Here is a 17909-nt window from a genome sequence, read left to right on the forward strand (position 1 = left end):
ATCTCCAGAATCTAAGACGTGGAGGTAATGGCATTCCCTGTGCAATTCTGAGGGCTGGCCCCACATTAAGCAACACAGCCTGGGCAGGGGGGAGAGGGTTACCAGGAAAAACCCTGCCCTGCCCTACCCTGCCCCACCTCAGGAGGGGAGCCCAGGCCTGATGATAGTCTTGGCCATGAGGATGTGTGAGGCTCTCTGTTCTGAGGCACAGACCCCTTTGGGCCAGGTCTCCCTGGCTCTCAGCAAACTCTCCAGAAAGATCACACAGGCCCAGTAAGGGCTGATAGGATGGTGGAGAGCAGTCACTGCTGAAATGCAAGGAGCATCCCTTATAAAATCACTCCAACCTTGCTAAAAAGAAAAAAAAGATGACAAGAGCAGAGGAATAGTTGCCAGTTTCCAGGAATGGGTGACCTGCACTGTTCCCACTACCCACGGGTATATCCTCTGGGCCACAGGGTCACTTCCAAGTGCTCTGCTGCTTGTGGGAACTGGCAGCATCGAGCTGCCCCAACCACCTGTTGGATGAGGCAAGGTAAGTCTCCCCCATGATGTGCTGTTTTCCTCTCCCAGGGAAGTGAGGGGCAGCACCCTATGAGGTCCTAGGTCCTTTGCAGGCCCATGACTTCTGCTCTACCCCAAAGCAAACTGCATACGAACACACCTGGGAATGCTCTACATGGTTCCAGATAGACCATTTCCTCATCAATTTGCCATTAAGACCTTATATTATTTTTCTTAACAGTTTGGGGCACCCAGATCTCTTCAGAAATCTGACGAAGTTGTGGCTCTCTCCACCACGTTTATGTATGCCTGCAAAGTGAGGGCACATTTCAGAAAGGTCAGGAACACTATGTTAAGACCAAGCCCCCCAAGAACAGCTAAGACAAGATGTGCTCTCTATGCCTTATAGGGGCTGTGGGTGCTGACTCTATCATGATTCAATACACATCATTTGCCCCACTGAAAATACACTGTGGTGTGTGACTGGCCTGCCATTTGTGTGGGGAGTGTGGGGGCACGGGAAAGAGCTGCCTGAAGTGATCTGCTAGGGCTTACAGTCACACAGCACTCAAGGCAACCTGGCCCTTTCTCTCACTCTGGAGGCCGAGAGGGCTCCTTGAAGGTGATCAGACAGCATGCAGGGCATGAGGTGGCAGCAGCCAGAAGGCCCCGTTCCTGTGTCCCCCATTAGGGGACTAGATTGGAGTCCTGGTCCTCCTTTGAGATCCACCATGACACAGGCCCTGGGGGCATATTGTCCCCATGATGGAGGCTCTGTTGCCATGCCAACAGAGAGATAACTAAAGAAACAGGGTTCTGGGGGTTTGGAGAGTACTTTATAAGACCAGTAGGCTGTCCAGTGGATGTAGATGTTCTGTAGAGACCCAGAAACTATATAGAAGCAAGCTCAGTGAGAAAAGACATCTAAACTCAGGTAACTCTGGGCAACCTGCTTTATGTCTCAGTTTCAGCAATTTACCCAATTAACCTGTGCAATGGAACAGACTGTCTGCCATCTCAGTTTCACATGAATGCTGTGAGGAGCAAATGCTCAGATGATTTGCAAATGTGTTAACAGTTTATAAAGAAAAGGCTACGGTGGCACCTGCTGGGTGCCCAGAATGGAGCTAAGGACTGAGGAGAGGCTCTGCCCACAAGACGCGGAAATTTAGTAAAGAAGACAAAACAAAAGACCCGAGAAGAAGTCCCAGTGGTGACAGAGGAAACTGGCTGCATTTAAATCATGTCAATAGTTGTCACTGCGCTCAACCACAAAAAGAAAAATGCTTGTGAGCAAACCTTTACTCCCCTTTTACGCTTTGGGAAAAGTGTACCTTCTGGTCAGGTGCACCTAAGAAGAAGAGAACTTCTTGGGATCCTCAGGGCTACCCTACCTGTGTGCTGGGAGACAACAGTGTGCTCCAGGGCTCCGAGTAGTCCAGAGAACCAGGCTGTAACACACACGTGCTTGTGGGAGTGCCCTAAGTGGAAATACGAGCAAGCACCACCTGCTTGCCTCTCCCTGTTCCTGGTTTTGACCATCATAGACCAATTCTCCTTACAAGCATACCAATAAATCATTTCTGACGTGGTAAGGAAATTAATCTGGGGAAGATTTAATTAGCTACATTCATGTATTCAGCACAACTCCTGGAAATCAGATGGTGGGGTTGAGGGGGAGGGCGCTTTTCCACACTGACCTAGGACTGATTTCCTCTCCTTCTTCTGAGGTCTGATTCAGCCATGCAAAGTTACCTCAAAGTTCTAAACTCTGTCTTTCATGCATGGAGGTCAAGTGCTTCCTGTGGTGGGGAGTTCATGACTTCATAATTCAGCTATTTGGGATAGTCTTCCCCTGGCAGGTACCATTCATTTCTTTGCTAAGACCTATTGGGTGCTCTATTGTGTATGCTTCTTTAAAGATCAGCCAGTTACCTGCCCCCCCCCCCCCCCCATGTCAGGAGGCAAGGGGTGTTTCAAGTGGTCTCCACTGGTCTTTCCAGTCCTGCCCCTCCCACGGCCACAGCCGCTTGCCTAGACACCTACAGGCTTCAACTTGTTAGGAAAAACGCATTTCAAATTACAGCCTCTGTCAGCTCCTCTTAGGCCCTGCTTGCTCAGCCCCTCTCCTTCCCTCCCTCACACAGTCTCTCTCTCTCTCTCTCTCTCTCTCTCTCACACACACACACACACACACACACACACACACACACCTTACCCTCTCTCCATTTAACTCTGTGGAGAAGGCTCTGGGTCCTGGGTGGGAGGCTGCTGGAGTGGAACCCAGCCCAGCCCTGTTTACTTCAGAAGCTTGCTGTTAAGTGGTAGGGACTAGCTTCTAAACATCTCTCAAGCAGTAGAAGGTTTTATTTTGAACTCAAAAATAGCTCAGTCCTAGAATTTCTTAATTGATCTCAGCTAAGCTAGAGCCAGAATTCAGTGCATCCCTCCTGAGGACAGAAGCACATGGGTCTACAGTCATGATGTCAGAGCAAAAGAGCCCTGGGAGATAATGTAGTCCAGTAGGTTTCAAACTTTTATGTGTGTAATTGTGTAAAGGAAATCTCACATGGAGTCCCAACATGTGTCACACTGCCTACAGTCTGAAAAGCATGAATTCACTGGAGAGAAAGAGGCCCTGGGTGGGCGGGTGGCAAAGGTCAATGCCAGAAACAGGTAATTCAATGTTTTCTAACACCCAGGTCCACGCTGTTTCTCAAGTACCTATATGGCTATCTAATTTTTCTCTTAAAATCATTCCTAACATGGGGCACCTGGCTGGCTCAGCCAGAAGAACATAGGACTCTTGATCTTGGAGTCCTGCCCCATGTTAGGTATAGAAATTATTTAAAAAAATAAATCAGGGCAGCCTGGGTGGCTCAGTGGTTTAGAGCCTGCCCTCAGCCCAGTGTGTGCTCCCGGGGCACCGGGATCGAGTCCCACATCAGGCTTCCTGCATGGAGCCTGCTTCTCCCTCTGCCTGTGTCTCTGCCTCTCTCTGTCTCTCATGAATAAATATATAAAATCTTTAAAAAATAAGAAATAAATCAGGAATGCCTGGGTGGCTCAGTGGTTGAGCATCTGCTTTCAGCTAGGGCCGTGATCCTGGAGTCCTGGGATTGATCGGGCTCCCTGCATGAAGCCTGCTTCTCCTCTCTCTTCCTAGGTCTCTATCTCTCTCTGTCTCTTGTGAATAAATTAATAAAATCTTTTTAAAAATAAATCAATTTAAAAAATCATTCCTAAGATTGTAAATTTGCACAATCGCTCCCCTTGCCCTCAGGAAAAGCCCCTTACTGTGTCTTAATGAGGACCGCCACCCATATCATTCACTCCCAGGGTTTTGGCTCAGCACTCCTCAGCCCTCCAACAAACCCATCAACTTCCATTCAGCTTCCCAGACAGTCCTTTCTTGAAAACTTCTTGCTCAAGTGGGCTAAGTGTTCCTCCCGTGGGTTTGGGGTCACTGCATAGAAAATGCTCTCAGACCAGCCCTGAATCAAGAAGGGTAAGATCAGGGAGGCTGGCTGGCTCAGCTGGTTAAGCATGTGACTTTGGCTTGTACTCTAAGATTTTAAAATAAAATCTTAAATTAAAAAAAAAAAAAAAGAAGAAGGGTAAGATCAAGATCAGGCTTTTCTTCTTTGTAGGACACTCAGGGCTGGAAGGGTAGGAGAATTATCACTTGGAGCAGAGACACAGGATGGCCCCAAAAGGCCTTTAAACCACTCTGTGCCTCAGCTGTCTTGTCAAAATGAACCAATACTAAGTGATGTACTTAGAAAGGGCCCAGCACACAGCAAGCACTCAAGACATGTCAGGTGTGACCATCATCACCTCAACCCATCATCTGGCCTGATGGATTCCTTCGTCTTACAGGGGGAAGCAACTGAGGCCTAGAGTGGGGATGGGGCTTGTGGAGGTTGTCTGGATATCCAGAAAGATAATGAGTCATTGGGGTGACAAAACCGAACTCCCAGCAAATCCCAATCACAGGAGAACCTGTCATTTGGTTATATATATATATATTATATATAATATATATATATATTATAATACACACACACACACACACACACACACACACACACATATACAGCCTGCCTGCTTCCAAAATGGGTTTTGAACAACTGAACTCAAGTCATTTTTCTTCTCCTGGCAGGCCCGGCCCTTCTGCCGCTCCCTTCCCAAGAAAGGATTGGGAATGCCCGTGAGGCTTTCTCACGGTAATAGAAGACTCTGTACAATAAGAACAACTTCTCCAGTGTTCTCACAGGAAAAGTATGTAAAACAAAACAGCGGAGCCTAGAAGCCAAAGGCCTTGTTGAGGGCTATGGTACCTTTAAAAGCCAGGCCTCTCCATGCAGGCCATGGAGATGAGCAAGAGTGCCTGGGTGATGGGGTCTCTCCAACCCATGTGATTTCTGTGCCCAGAGATGACCTTAAGGGGAGAAGGGGCTCCAACCAGATACAGCCCATGTGATTGGTGACAGTAGCCCAGGATCCAAACCAAGTGAAGGAGCACTGTTCTTTGAATGAGTCCCACTAGGATGATGCATTCACGTTTCTAACAGCAAAGCAGGTTGGAGCATCTTTGAAACATAAGCAGCACTAAACAGCTGCCCTCCCCCAAGAGTTACTGCCTTTTTATTGAGGACACGCAGCATCGGCCATAATTACCACCACCGCATTTGAGGGTTCCCAATTATATTCCGCTTAATGGTGGGTACTCAATAAACAGTGATTCACTTTTTTTAAATGGTGCCATCTTCTCAAGTCCTCAAGCAACCAAGCTTCAATTAACTCTTTCTCACGTGCAGACCTCTAGGCTAAGAAACTGTCCCTGAACTCCAAAGCACTTCTCATATGTACTCAGCACTTTCCAATGTACAAGGGGAATTACCGGGGACAGAGCTTTGTAACAACACACCTGTCTGTAACAGTGTCAGTGGCTTATTCAGCCATGTGCATCCCATCCTCACAACATGCCAGGTAATGGGCTCTGAGCTGGGATGCGGCAAGGAGCAAAGGCAGGCCTGTTCCCCTGCCTCACAGAGCTTCCAGTCTTCTGAGGGAGTGGAATGTTAATCAGTTCCCTTCCCTGGAAAGGGCAGGAGCAACTCAGCCAGCATGTGGCAGGCAGAGGAATAATAAGTGCACGGGTGAGGTCCCTTCGCACCCTGTCCTGAATTGCAGCTATGTGGACACCTGTCTGCTTCACCAAACCTAGAGGCAGGTTCTGGAGCTGGTTCCCTCTATACTATAGTCAGCTCCAGCATGCAGTGGGGCTCTACAAGGTGTGCTGGGTAGGAGCCAGGGTAGGCAGGGATGTTAGGAGTGGTACTGGTTTCAGAGGTCAGAGCTTCAGGGCTTCCTGGCTTCTCACCAGCTGTAGGGCTCTGGGCATGTTTCCCACCTTTTCTGAGACGGAGTTCACCCATCTTCACTGGGAGAACATCTTCCTCCTGAGGTAGGAGGAAACTGAGTCAATGGACCAAAGGATAACACAATGGCTGGCACACTGTTGGCAAGGGTTAGAGGCACTGGAAAATATGGAAAGGATGCTATTCTCATCTTTGAGATGCCACCAACCACATATACTTTAGTTTGAGTTCCCCCAGACACAGGCATGGAAGCCAGGATTCAGGTGTAAGCCCTTTATTTGGGGCTTAAAACTTATGAGTGGTGTGGAAACGAGCCAGGGAAGGGAAGGCAGTAGAAAAGTTGGGTAATCAAACCAGGTACCAAGGAGAGCAACCTTCATCCAACAGGGAAACTGGGAAATCATGCACAACGCACCCATGAGAAATTACTTTACCAAGGGCAAAGGAGCTGGGGGGGGGGCGGGGGGCAGACAGCAGCTAACTCCTGGAATCACCACTGAAGTTTGGTTGTGGGTCCCTGCCCTTGGCCTCTCTCATGTGTTCATTCAGGAAGGGTGGCTATTGCCATCCCAGGTACTTACTGCATGAAGCCCTGGGGCAGATCTGGGTTCAAGCCAGCTGTAGAAGGTCAGACTGGTGGGGCAGGAGGGACTCTATGGGGCCTGACAGCATCAGCTGCCTAGGGCTGGGAAGGGCCTCAGAGAGAGGGAGAGAGAGAGAGAGAGAGGTGAACTCACAAGTCCCACCTGGCAAGTTTACCTAAGTGAAGTAATAGGAGAGCCAGTCAGATCAACCTGGGCTCCTGTGCCCTGGACTTGCCCAGCTCACTGGTCTCCTCTGAAATTCAGTTTCCCATCTGTGAAATGGGAAGAAGGATCTCCCTGTCTCATCCCCTTCCTGGGATTTCCAGCAGATAATGGCTTTGCAAATGCAATGGGGACTGTACAGAATCTAGGAATCAGGCCATCCCCAGAAGCCACCTTCCCCAGTGCAGGGAGCCTCCCTAGATGAAGTACTATCGGTCATTTTCTCCCGGGCCAGAGGATCAAGCAGGAAGCTCCCTGAAGAAGCATCTGGACAAAACCAATTTTGAGGGACCAAATAGTGGCATGGCAGGTTCAGGGAGAGCCCAGAGCTATGGTCCCAATGAGCAGGCTGATGTACCATATGAGTATCTGAGAGGGCATTGCGGGGCAGACGGCACCACAGTGAGCCTGTGTGTGGACAGGCCACAGCTCAAGACTGGCTAGTGTTGCATCAAAGCATTACAGCATCCCCCTTCTCACCCCACAGCCGGGGATGTTGGCAACCCATGCCGGCTTACGACCCTTTGGACAGAGAAGCAAGTGGCCTCCGTGGACACCTTTCCTAACAATCTAAAAAAGGAATCTCCCAGGGATGCCTGGGTGGCTCAGTGGCTGAGCACCTCCCTTGGGCCCAGGGCGTGATCCTGGAGTTCCGGGTTCGAGTCCCACATTGGGCTCCCTGCATGGAGCCTCCTTCTCCCTCTGCCTCTATGTCTCTCATGAATAAATAAAATCTTTTTTTTTTTTTAAATGAATTTCCTCCTTTTTCAGACATCTCTGGCTCAAGGCACAACCAGAAGTGCAGAAGAGAGAAAACTCCGACCTAGTAATACCCATGAGTAATACTCATCCAGGTGAGTTACCTGAGGATATCCACTGTGCAGCAAGAAAAGAGGTTATGGAATCTTTATGGATTAAAAAAATGCTTTTTGGCATCTCAGCAATTGACAAAAATCAGGTTTCAAAAGAGTACCTTTTTTAAAAAAAGATTTTACTTACTTTATTTACTGAGAGTACACCTGGAGTGGGGGGAGGGGCAGAGGGAGAGAGAATCCCAAACTGACTCTGTGCTAAGTGCGGAGCTAAGAGCTCCCCATGGGAGCTCAATCTCATGACCCTGAGATAATGACCTGACTCAAAATCAAGAGTCAGAGCCACCCAGGTGCCCTTCAAAAGAGTACTTTTAGGAGGATTCCATTTTTTTAAAATGTAACACTAAAAAAGGGGGAGGGGTAAGAATGAGAAATGTGTTTCTGTGCCTAGAAAAAGGACTGGAAGGAAATTAAGTAAAGCACAGCGCCCATGGCTGTGCACACTGGCTCCCTCCCTCCCTGTCACCTGCTGGTCCACAAGGCTTCTCTGATCAAGCCCTCTAACCCAGGGAATGGACTAGTAGACACACAGGACCACTGAGCTTTCAGGCTCAGGGAACACTGTTCCACAGTCACACTATGGCCTCAAAAGCCTTGCCTCCATGGTACCAACCCCCTTGCTGTATCCTACACAGAGATGCCTAATTTGTAAACATGTGATGATTTCAGACCACTGTGGCCTTTGCCCTGAAAACCCCACAATGCTGCCACAGCGCCTGAAGCTTTCAACACCAGGGCGGTCTGATTGGTTCTGTTCATCTCCACCACCGCCCCCCGCCATGTCTATTCACAGCATAAAGGGGTACAAGCAAATGCTGGATGAGTCAGTGAGTTAATGAATCCAGGGACAGTCTGTTGGGCCATTTCTCTCTGCTGGGAAGCCCAGTGTCCATGCACGTAAGGAGTCTCTCACGGTAGGGCACTATAAACAAGCACATTTTTACCTAAGCACTTGTATACTTCTTGGCTTAGCCACTTCCTGGCTTGTATGACCTGAGGCAAGCCATGTGACTTACTTGACCTCTCTGTCCTTAGTTTCCCTCATTGATAAAGTTTGAATAATACTAAGATTTCCCTTATGAGGTCACTATGAGAATTGTTCCAGTATTTGTCAAACGCTTAGAACCACGCATATAGTAAAAGTAATAAGCATCACTGAAGTATTCGGAAGTGAACGTATACATACATGCCTAGCATGTGCACTTGCACCTAGGCCTGCATGCACATGAATGCCCACATTCCCACGTGCTCCAGCACAGAATGGACCTTGATTTTGCTTTTCCCAGATGTGTTGTGAGGTCACGGCCAGTGGGCATAGAAAGAGAGGGGCCACAGTCTGCCTTAAGCAAAAATAACCCACTGAGCAAAGTCCAGCCAGTACCCTCACTGACAGCCAGGGCGCTGTGGACCCTGGTCACTCACACCAATCCAGTCATCTGCCTGGCCCAGGCTCTTCTTCCCCAGCTTGCTGCTCTGGGAGAGAACACCCGCCCCACCTAACCCTGTGACAGGTAGCCCCAGACCTGCCAGGCCTCAGTGAGCCACAACACCTCTCTCTGGGGATACGGAGTTACCAGAGCAAACACTGGCAGGCGCAACCACAGAGAAAGCCCAGATAAACACTGCCTGCCTTGCGTCCTTCCTGTAGGTTTATGCGAGGCCTCACCTCTATAATCCCCTCCACAGGGCTTTTTGCTTTGACCTCAAGCTTCCACGGGGAGGGTGGGGGAGAGCAGAGGACAGATGCTCCAAGAGGGGATTTCAGGGAGTTTCAAAGACCCAGTCCAAAACTCTCTATTTGTGGGGCTTAGTACAACAGGTTCTTATCTGGACATGCCAGTACTTCAGGAGTTTGACATTTATGGTGGTGCCCAGGGCCAGCAACAGAGGCACATGGCCTCTGCAGTCCTATGGGGGCTCTGCTCTTGGTTCCATGATCTGTTGCCACCTTGAAATTATTATTAATAATTATTATTATGCCCTGGTGGGCCCCACAAGTTATGCTGTTGATCCTAATGGTCTTTCAATATCCAGAAGTTTCCATGGGGAACTTGAGGCCCAAACTCTAATCCCTTCTTCTCTCCACCTGGGCATCACTGGCTAAGTCACACTCCCTGTCAGGACCGTAGTTTCCCCATCTGTAAGATGGGAAGGGTTAAAAAAAAAAAAAAAAAAAAAAAAGATGGGAAGGGTAGAGTGACCCCTGGGGCCAGAATTTTGGATTTCACAGGCCACTATAATTACCAAAAAAGCAGGGGGAAAGACACAGGATCACAACACTAAAAGAAACCCAACTACGGTCTGTCCTCAATGACATTTTTGAAAGGAAAGAAAAATAACAATAAATAGTAAAAAGGAAATGGAGAATAAAGCACAATCCTTTAAGGAATGAATGTAACTTTACAAAAAACTCCCTAACTCCCTAAAAGTAACTTTCCATTTTTCTAATTGCAGTAGAGGTTACTACGCTTTGAGGGAAAGCCCTGGATACATGGGCATTTCAGTCCTTCCAACATTATTTTGAAAAGCCAAGGCCTCCTTTAGGTTGATGTGCATCTATGGCTTAAGGATGCTGGCTTTTCCTGCTCCCCCTCCTCTCTCCTCACTCACTCCAAAGGTACATTCTAGACCACCACTGAGGACTGGTCTCTATGAAACACCAACACAGTGCTTGACAGCAGCCTCATGAATCACGCACAAACTGGCCCTAATTTATTAGTTCACATGGTAAAATTACCTTCCGAATGGAATGTCATAAATCACCCACTACCGGAAACGTTCTATCCTTAAAGGGAGGCAAAGGTATCTTGAACTGAATCCCAGACTTATCAATTTCAAGAGCAAACTTTGATCCACTGCTGCTGTGTTAATCAAGTGATCTGGGAGGCCTAGCCCCTTGCTGATAGCACAGCTGCCACAAGACATCCCAACCCTCCACCAGTTTTCTTTCTTCACATATCTCTCTGTGGAGCCATGCTGAAGCCAACATGACTCACAGGGATGACTCCTGGAGACAAGGGTCCTAAGAACCTCAGACTAGCCCCTCCAAGAGCCTGTGCATTTTAGAGGATTAGAACTGGCAAGAGGCTTACAGAGGTGATGCTGACAATGAATAAAGAACCTATTATGTGCCAGGCACTTGACTGTGTGCTTTCACATACATGGTCTTATTTCATCTTGCTAGTTAGTTACATCATGTCCAGGTGACAAAATCAAAGCTCAGAGAGGTTTAGTAGTTTTCTAAGGCCACAGAGCACATAAGGAAGTGCAGGCCTCATTCCAAAACTTTGGCTCTTCTATGCCACCCACGGCCTGTTGCGTGAGTTTCTAATATCCTGGATTCCTTTCTCGACAGCAGGAGGAAATCTCTGAAGAGAGGTTTGAAAGGAAGAGGAGAAAGCTCTGCCAATTTGGCTCGGATGTGCCAACCTCGGGCAAGGGCCACCCCTGACACTCCCTCAGTCAGCTGGGTGCTGGAAGTCTCCCTTCCTCTTCCTCAGCCACCCTATGACTGTAGCACACCTGTAACCTGCCTGGGCCACACCTGGGGAAGCAGCGGCTTCCGCCTGCAGCCTGTAACTCTGTGTTCCACTTCCAGCAATTTCCTCCCTCCATCCCCTACTGCCTCATTCTTCCTGCCAGAAAGATCCCACCTCCTCCTCCTCCTCCTCCTCCCCACAACCACCACCAAAAATAGCACAGCAGCACACAGGCAGAGTCCTTACATTAGAGGGAATGAGGCAGTGGAGAGGCCCCAGGGCCTCTCTCCCCACATCCCCAAACCTTTGCACATGGAAGCATCACTCAGCATAGGAGGGGAAGGAGAGCTAGAAGGTGAACGTGACCTCACCTCTTGCTTCATTAATAAGAATACTTGGATAGTGCTCAGCATGCACTAAGTTATTGTTATTTTCAAGGAGGCCTGTAAAGTAAGTCTCATTTTTCTCATTGTAAAGTGGGAGGGAATTTTATGGTAGAGTTGGTTCATTTTTCATCTCATTAATGTTAAGCCCAGTTGGATTTGAAAAATCTAAGTGTCCACACAGACAGTGAAGACCAGAGAAACTGGAGGTGTCCTGCTGGTAGGAGAGGAGGCTTGGGGTCAGGGCAGCCAGCATGAAATCAACTATGTGCCCTTGCGGCCCAGAGGTGGTGGTGGTGATGGTGTCTGAGAGGGGGTTCAGGAATACTCCTGGGATAAAAGTGAACACCCCATCATCTTTGTGGGGGTCCTATCGTGTCCACTTCTAGGGGATAACACAGATGATGTGGGCTACCTGATGGGGGACCGGCGGGGGAGGATCCTTTCAATACCCCCACCTACTGCAAAAAAGAATGAACTCCTTGGAAACATTTAAACCAATGCCCCAGTTGACCAGAACTGGGTCTACCTAAGTGGTGTGGCTATATTCCCATCTCCCCACATTTCTGTCATGTCCATCCTCCAACCAATCTGTGGGCAACAGGTCTAAACAGATGGTGGTCCTGAGCTCCCTATCCATCCTGGACCCCATACATGGAGCTGTCACAGCTCAGGCATCTTGGGCTCATGGACCAGCTTGGGCAGGCTGTACAGCTCCCACCATCTTCCCTGCAGCCTTGGCTGGGAGAACTGGCATGGTGAGTAAGGCAGGGAGGCTCCTCAAAGGCTACCTTTTCCACCCAAGAAAAATTTTCTGTAAAATACCAACCCTCCCCAGAACTACCTCCCAGATTTAAGAAGGGGAGAGGGAGCTTGGGTTTTAAAAGAGAAATTGGATTCCCATTCATGAACTCCCTATACCAAGGGCACCTAACAAGTAAAACGGGTTCTGCCATTGATTAAATGAGCTGGGGTAATAATGGGGTTCACCCTTCACCATTAAAAATATTAACCTCATTCCTGGCCCAGTGATAAACCCATAAAGTCAGGGCCCACAAAGCTCTCTCAAGACCACACTTCCCATCTGCCATGTGAGAGGAGTGGGTACACCCTGGGGGTAAGCCAAGAAAGGACAAAGCCCTTTGAAAAGGACATGGACACTCCACAGAGCCAACTGCAGGTGGGCAGGAGGGAGAAATAATGCCATGACTTGCCATGGGTATGCAAGAGCCCAGGGGGTCTCATCTGTCTGGGGTCTTAATTAAAGTGATACTGTCACATGGTCCAACCTAGCTTCCCAAAAGCCAAACCTATCCACGGGCTGTGTCAACTTCTGCTACTAGAGAGGAACATTGTCTCCCTCTATTTATTTAGATTTATTTTTTTATTCATTCATGAGAGACACAGAGAGAGAGGCAGAGATACAGGTAGAGGGACAAGCAAGTTCCCTGCAGGAGCCTGATGTGGGATTCAATCCCAGGACACCAGGATCACGCCCTGAGTCGAAGGCAGACACTCATCTGTTGACCTACCCAGGCGTCCCCTCCCTCAATTTTAGATTAAGAACTGCCACCAGGATGACAAAGAACCCAGCCTCCATGTCTCATGAACATAGTTGAATAGACCACGGAGCACTTATATTTTAGAGAATATGAAGAGGCATGTGTGCACAGTGCAGGATGGGTGGCTAAGCCCTAGAATAGGACAGAGATGTGTTCTCTGGGGTCGGAGAGGATAGAATGAGGACCACACAGTAGAGGTGATGGAAAAGATTTCAACTCAACTTGAGGAAGAATGTTTGATCAGACAGAGCTGGTCCAAACAGAGCAGGATGTCCTGGGGCGCCTGGGAGGCAACTCTCGATTTTGGCTCGGGCCACGATCCCAGGGTCGTGAGATCAAGCCTGTGTCAGTCTCCACATTTAGCTGGGAATCTGCTTGAGATGGTCTCTTCCCCTCCCTCTGCTCCTGCCCTGGCAGGTGCTCTCAGTATCTCTCTCTCTCTTTCTCTAAAATAAAGAAATCTAAAAAAATAGAACAGGATATTTTGAGACCTAGTGAGCTTCCAGGCACAGAAATCTCCAGGTAGAACTCGGTTGAGCACTCAGCCAACAAAAGGACCTAGATTAAGATTCTCTGCCATTGGAAATTCCATGTTCCTCCCAGGATTTCTGTGTAACCCCAAAGCATGAGACCCAGGATCTGAGAGCTAGTGTTGAAAGAGCTGGTCCAAACTTATAAAAGTGTATTTCTCTTACTTCCACAGGAAGCCCCCAAAACTTCCCGGTTTTAGGGCCCAAAGGTGCTGCTCTACAGTAAAACTGGCTTATTTCCCAAAAGCGCATGAGGGTGGGAGGTTAGCTAAGCCTGCCTTGGGAGAAACGGCCATCTTAGATGAAGATGAGACACAGCTAAGCTAAGATGAGCTTAGCATCCCCAGATAGCTCCACTCCAAGGTGGGGACCCTGGCTACTCAGGGGAGGGAAGGGTTCAGCCTAAGCCTAGACAGGACCTCCCAACAGCAGGTGTTAGGTTGGGTACTGTGGGAGAAGCATAGAATCACATTCAGCAATGCCCTTGCTAGGCTAGGTTCCAGGGACACAAGAACAAATAGAGCTCAGTGTCTGTCCTCAAGGAGGGGGATGTCTTATATGAGAGATCCCCAAATTTCTCCTATACATAGCCAAATAGTAAATATTTTGGTTTGCAGTCTCTATGGCAACCACTCAACTCACTTGCCACTGTAATGCAAAAGCAGCCATAGGTACAACTAAATAAATGGGTGTGGCTGTGTGGCAATAAAACTTTATTTACAAAAACAGCAGCAGGACTTGGCCTAAGGGCCACAGTTTGCCCACCTTTGGTCTAGTCCAACAGTTCTCAACAGGCTGCACATTAGAATTACCTGGGGAGCTTTCACAAATAGCAATGCTTGAGCTCCACCCCGAATTCCACTTTAAGTGGTCAGAGGTAAAGGGCCTGGAATCTACGTTTTCTAAAACCTCCCCCAGGTGATTGTACCATGGAGCCAAGACTTAGAATCATCTCTCTAGCAGAAGAGAGGCACTTGTAATCCCACTATTATCTCACAATAATCCATTGGATTTCACAAACCCAGCCCAGGGGAAGTGACTCGCTCAAGGTCATACAGTGAGTCAAGAGACAAGGATTCCTAGCCCATGAGCGTTGCCCTGCACCACAGTAGATGCATAGATGGGCTCACACTCCCATCTCAGAGTCTGAGATGCAGGTGCCTTCTAGCTCATACTCCCTCATTCCAGGACAATGAAGACCCTAGAAAAATATACCAACCACATTCACCCAACCCACTCTAATGCATGGGACCTAGCCTCCCCCTAGACTGAATGTCAGTGACCTCATACTAATTACCAAAACACCTCCCTTTCTTTTGAGAAACAGCATTTTAACCAAAGTTTAAAAACAGTTTATTGGCATCTGGGAGGAACAAAAGAGGACTGTAAAAACTGTATTTCCTCAGTCCTAAGAAGTGCAGCCACAGGAAACTCTTTACCAATGACACCACTAAAGACCTGCCAAAACGTGCCGCCTGCCCAGAGTTCTGCCCACACAGGACTTGGGCACAAGGAACCCCCCAGAGCCGTGGGGAATGTTGCAAGAGCTTGGCTGACGCTGGGCAGCCACTGGCAGTGATGATCTCAACGTCTACAGAGCAAATGCACTCAGGCAGACAGGGCAAACTTAGGCATCCCTGACCTTGCAGGAGCTCTGCGGGTGGCCAGAGCGCCTCTAAGCCCCAGACCCTCCTTCCTCTCCATGGAGCCATAGGACAGTGAGGGGATCAAGACAGCAGGGATTACTACTGTAATATACTGCAGTAATAGCTACCCGGGGCTTTGTTCGGTTCCCTTAATACTCCTAACAACCCTATGGAGTGGGTTCTTGTATCGTTCCTGTTTTACAGATGAACAAACTGAGGCGCAAGGTGGCTGAGTAACTTGCCCAAGATGGACAGTCCGAGTGAAGACTCAAGGTCAGCAGCTCTGTCCCAGATGACAGCTCAAAGGATTTCACAGTGAATCTACCAATACGCCTAGCAATGGTTGGGGCTCAGCTGTATTATCCTAGCTCTGTCTGTACCTCCACTCAGCCTCCTAGGCCACACTTGGGGGCAGTCCCATGCTGGGCTCTGGGATACGAAGCAGAATCAGACACTACTGCGATCCTGCAGGAGATCCAGGCTAGTCAGGGGGAGGCATAGGTTCACAAATAGCTGTGAGGGGACAAAAAGTGACATTTCACATCCTGTCACACTCTAACAAGATTTTTTTTTTTTTAATCTGGCTCTTGTCCCATTGCCTAAAGTTAGTTTCACTTAGTCCTGACAAGTTGTATAAGAGTTTTTAAAAATCAGGTCAAACCACATTTGGAGAGCTCCAAACAGCTCCCAGAATTTTATCCTTCGCTTACTCTGCAGTCTGGGCTTGGCTGTCCGGCTCCCACTCTCTCCCGCCCTGTGCCCCCATAGATGTGTGCTCCCGCCCATGCATTCCAAGCACGCCAGCGTTCAGCAGCCACAGAACAGGGTGGGTACACAGGCAGGCTGGAAGGGATCACCAGACTTTTAAGAGTGCCATGAGGCAGGCCTTTTCTTGTAAAAGCAATGGACCCAGGAGCCCCAGTCACCAACTCTTTCCATGTCAGAGGTCTCTGACTCTTCCCAAATATCCATGAAGTCATCACACCATGATTATAAACTTCCTAAACTGGAGCTCCAAGGTGGGGCCCATGTCCATGCAGCTTTCCAGTACCTGTGTCTCATGCAGGGCCCAGCACATAAAAAGGTGCCCAGTAAATGAAAAAATAAATTTTACCAGTGAGGAAACTGGCTCAGAGAGATTAAGAAACTTGCCCAAGGTCACACAGTGAAGGGAGACAGCAGGCCTGCCTGGGGACAAGGAGAAGCTGGGTGTAGAGAGTGATAGTGGGCAGGGTCCATGGGTGGTGGTGACTGGAAGATGACAAGAAGAGGGGAGAAAGGCAGATAAAGCCTCAGGGAGGAAGGGCCTGACCAAGAGAGAACAAAGACAGGCACCAGTAGCAGGCTAGAGAAGAGCCAGAGGGAGTGAGAAGATAGAAGTTTTTGAGACAGATTGTCAGCTGTGAAGAACAGGTTTCTAAACTCTTGAAGCTTATCAGGCAGGGCTGGCAGGAGGGCGTGACAACCCAGGACAATACTGTGCAGGAAAGGGTTTGCCACAGATGGTTTTCTTCCCTCGAAAAATGTAGATAACTTGTTAGAATGATGAGAAGCATCCTTAAGATAATGTGCTCTGTCAAATGCTGCTGTAAGGCCTTTATGCCTGTGATACGGTCCCCAAACCAGGTGACTGGAGTCTTAAAAAAAATTCAAAACTCTGTTCTGATTTGTCATTTGCATCTAAATCAGAAGATAACTGATAAAACGGGCTCTTTTACAAAAAAGTGCACTTTGAATGAGAAGCCCAAGAGAAAGCTGAGAGTAGGACTTTCTTACAGTAAAGGGACACCTGGGTGGCTCAGCAGTTGAATGCCTTCCTTTAGCCCAGGGCATGATCCCGGAGTCCCAGGATCGAGTCCCACATCAGGCTCCCTGCATGGAGCCGGCTTCTCTCTCTCTGCCTATGTCTCTGCCTCTCTCTCTGCCTATGTCTCTGCCTCTCTCTCTCTGTGTGTCTCTCATGAATACATAAATAAAACCTTAAAAAAAAAAAAAGACTTCCTTTCGGTATGGCAATGACTCTGTCATTAGCCTGTTTGTGCTGCAGCAGATTTCAAGGTTGCTAGATCCAAAGAAAAGGGGTCACAGCCAGGGCCAAAGACTGTATCCTATTTTGTGGCAAAGCAGTATGTGAATGAATGGATTCCATGCTTCTTGGCTCAGGCACTCTGATTTTACAACCCTCTGCCCCTCCCTCCCTGGGCCCTCCCCCATCTACAGAGCAGAGGTCACAGAGCCACATGGTCCCCTTGTAATCCCTACTTCCTGTAGATGCCAGTCTGGCTTTCTGAACAACCTCTTTAATTTGACCACACAACCCGCAGTTGCCCGGAAACGACTCTGGGGTAAGAAGCAGTTCAGGGAAGCTCAACTACCTTTAAGGCCGAGATGACCCCTCACTGGGGCCTGCCATCAACAGCCAGCCCTGGCAGGGGCCGTGCACAGGGAGACCCGGTTCTGATAGGCCAAACCCTCTCCAAGGTGGCTTACAAGTGAAAGGAAAGGGGAGAGCCCGAGGAATTCCGCCAGGGGGCTCCTGACAAGTCTGGCAGCTGGTGCTCTGCCCTCCACAAATCCCTGGGCCATAGTTTTATTTTAAGCCAGAATCGCTGGTTGGGGTTCTGAGGCCACACTTTAGAGCTGAGCCACGGATAGCAGCGTTGAGAGCAGCCCAATTCTCGCAATAAAACTGTTCCCAAAAGACAAGACTTGTTATTTGTCCTCAGAAATTCGCAAATTACCC

General features: G+C 48.7%; 1 protein-coding gene and 1 long non-coding RNA gene across 3 annotated transcripts in view; one reads left to right on the plus strand and one right to left on the minus strand.

The window, feature by feature from the left end:
* SHB (SH2 domain containing adaptor protein B) overlaps positions 1-17909 on the minus strand; it is a 139351-nt gene that overhangs the window by 93404 nt on the left and 28038 nt on the right. The gene's annotated exons all lie outside the window — the stretch shown is intronic.
* LOC140641712 (uncharacterized) lies at positions 1295-7596 on the plus strand. Its single transcript, XR_012038309.1, has 3 exons — positions 1295-2095; positions 4667-4785; positions 7466-7596. It is a non-coding gene; the product is annotated as an uncharacterized lncRNA (long non-coding RNA).

This window comes from Canis lupus, chromosome 10, assembly GCF_048164855.1.
Source record: "Canis lupus baileyi chromosome 10, mCanLup2.hap1, whole genome shotgun sequence".
NCBI classification, from domain to species: Eukaryota; Metazoa; Chordata; class Mammalia; order Carnivora; family Canidae; genus Canis; species Canis lupus.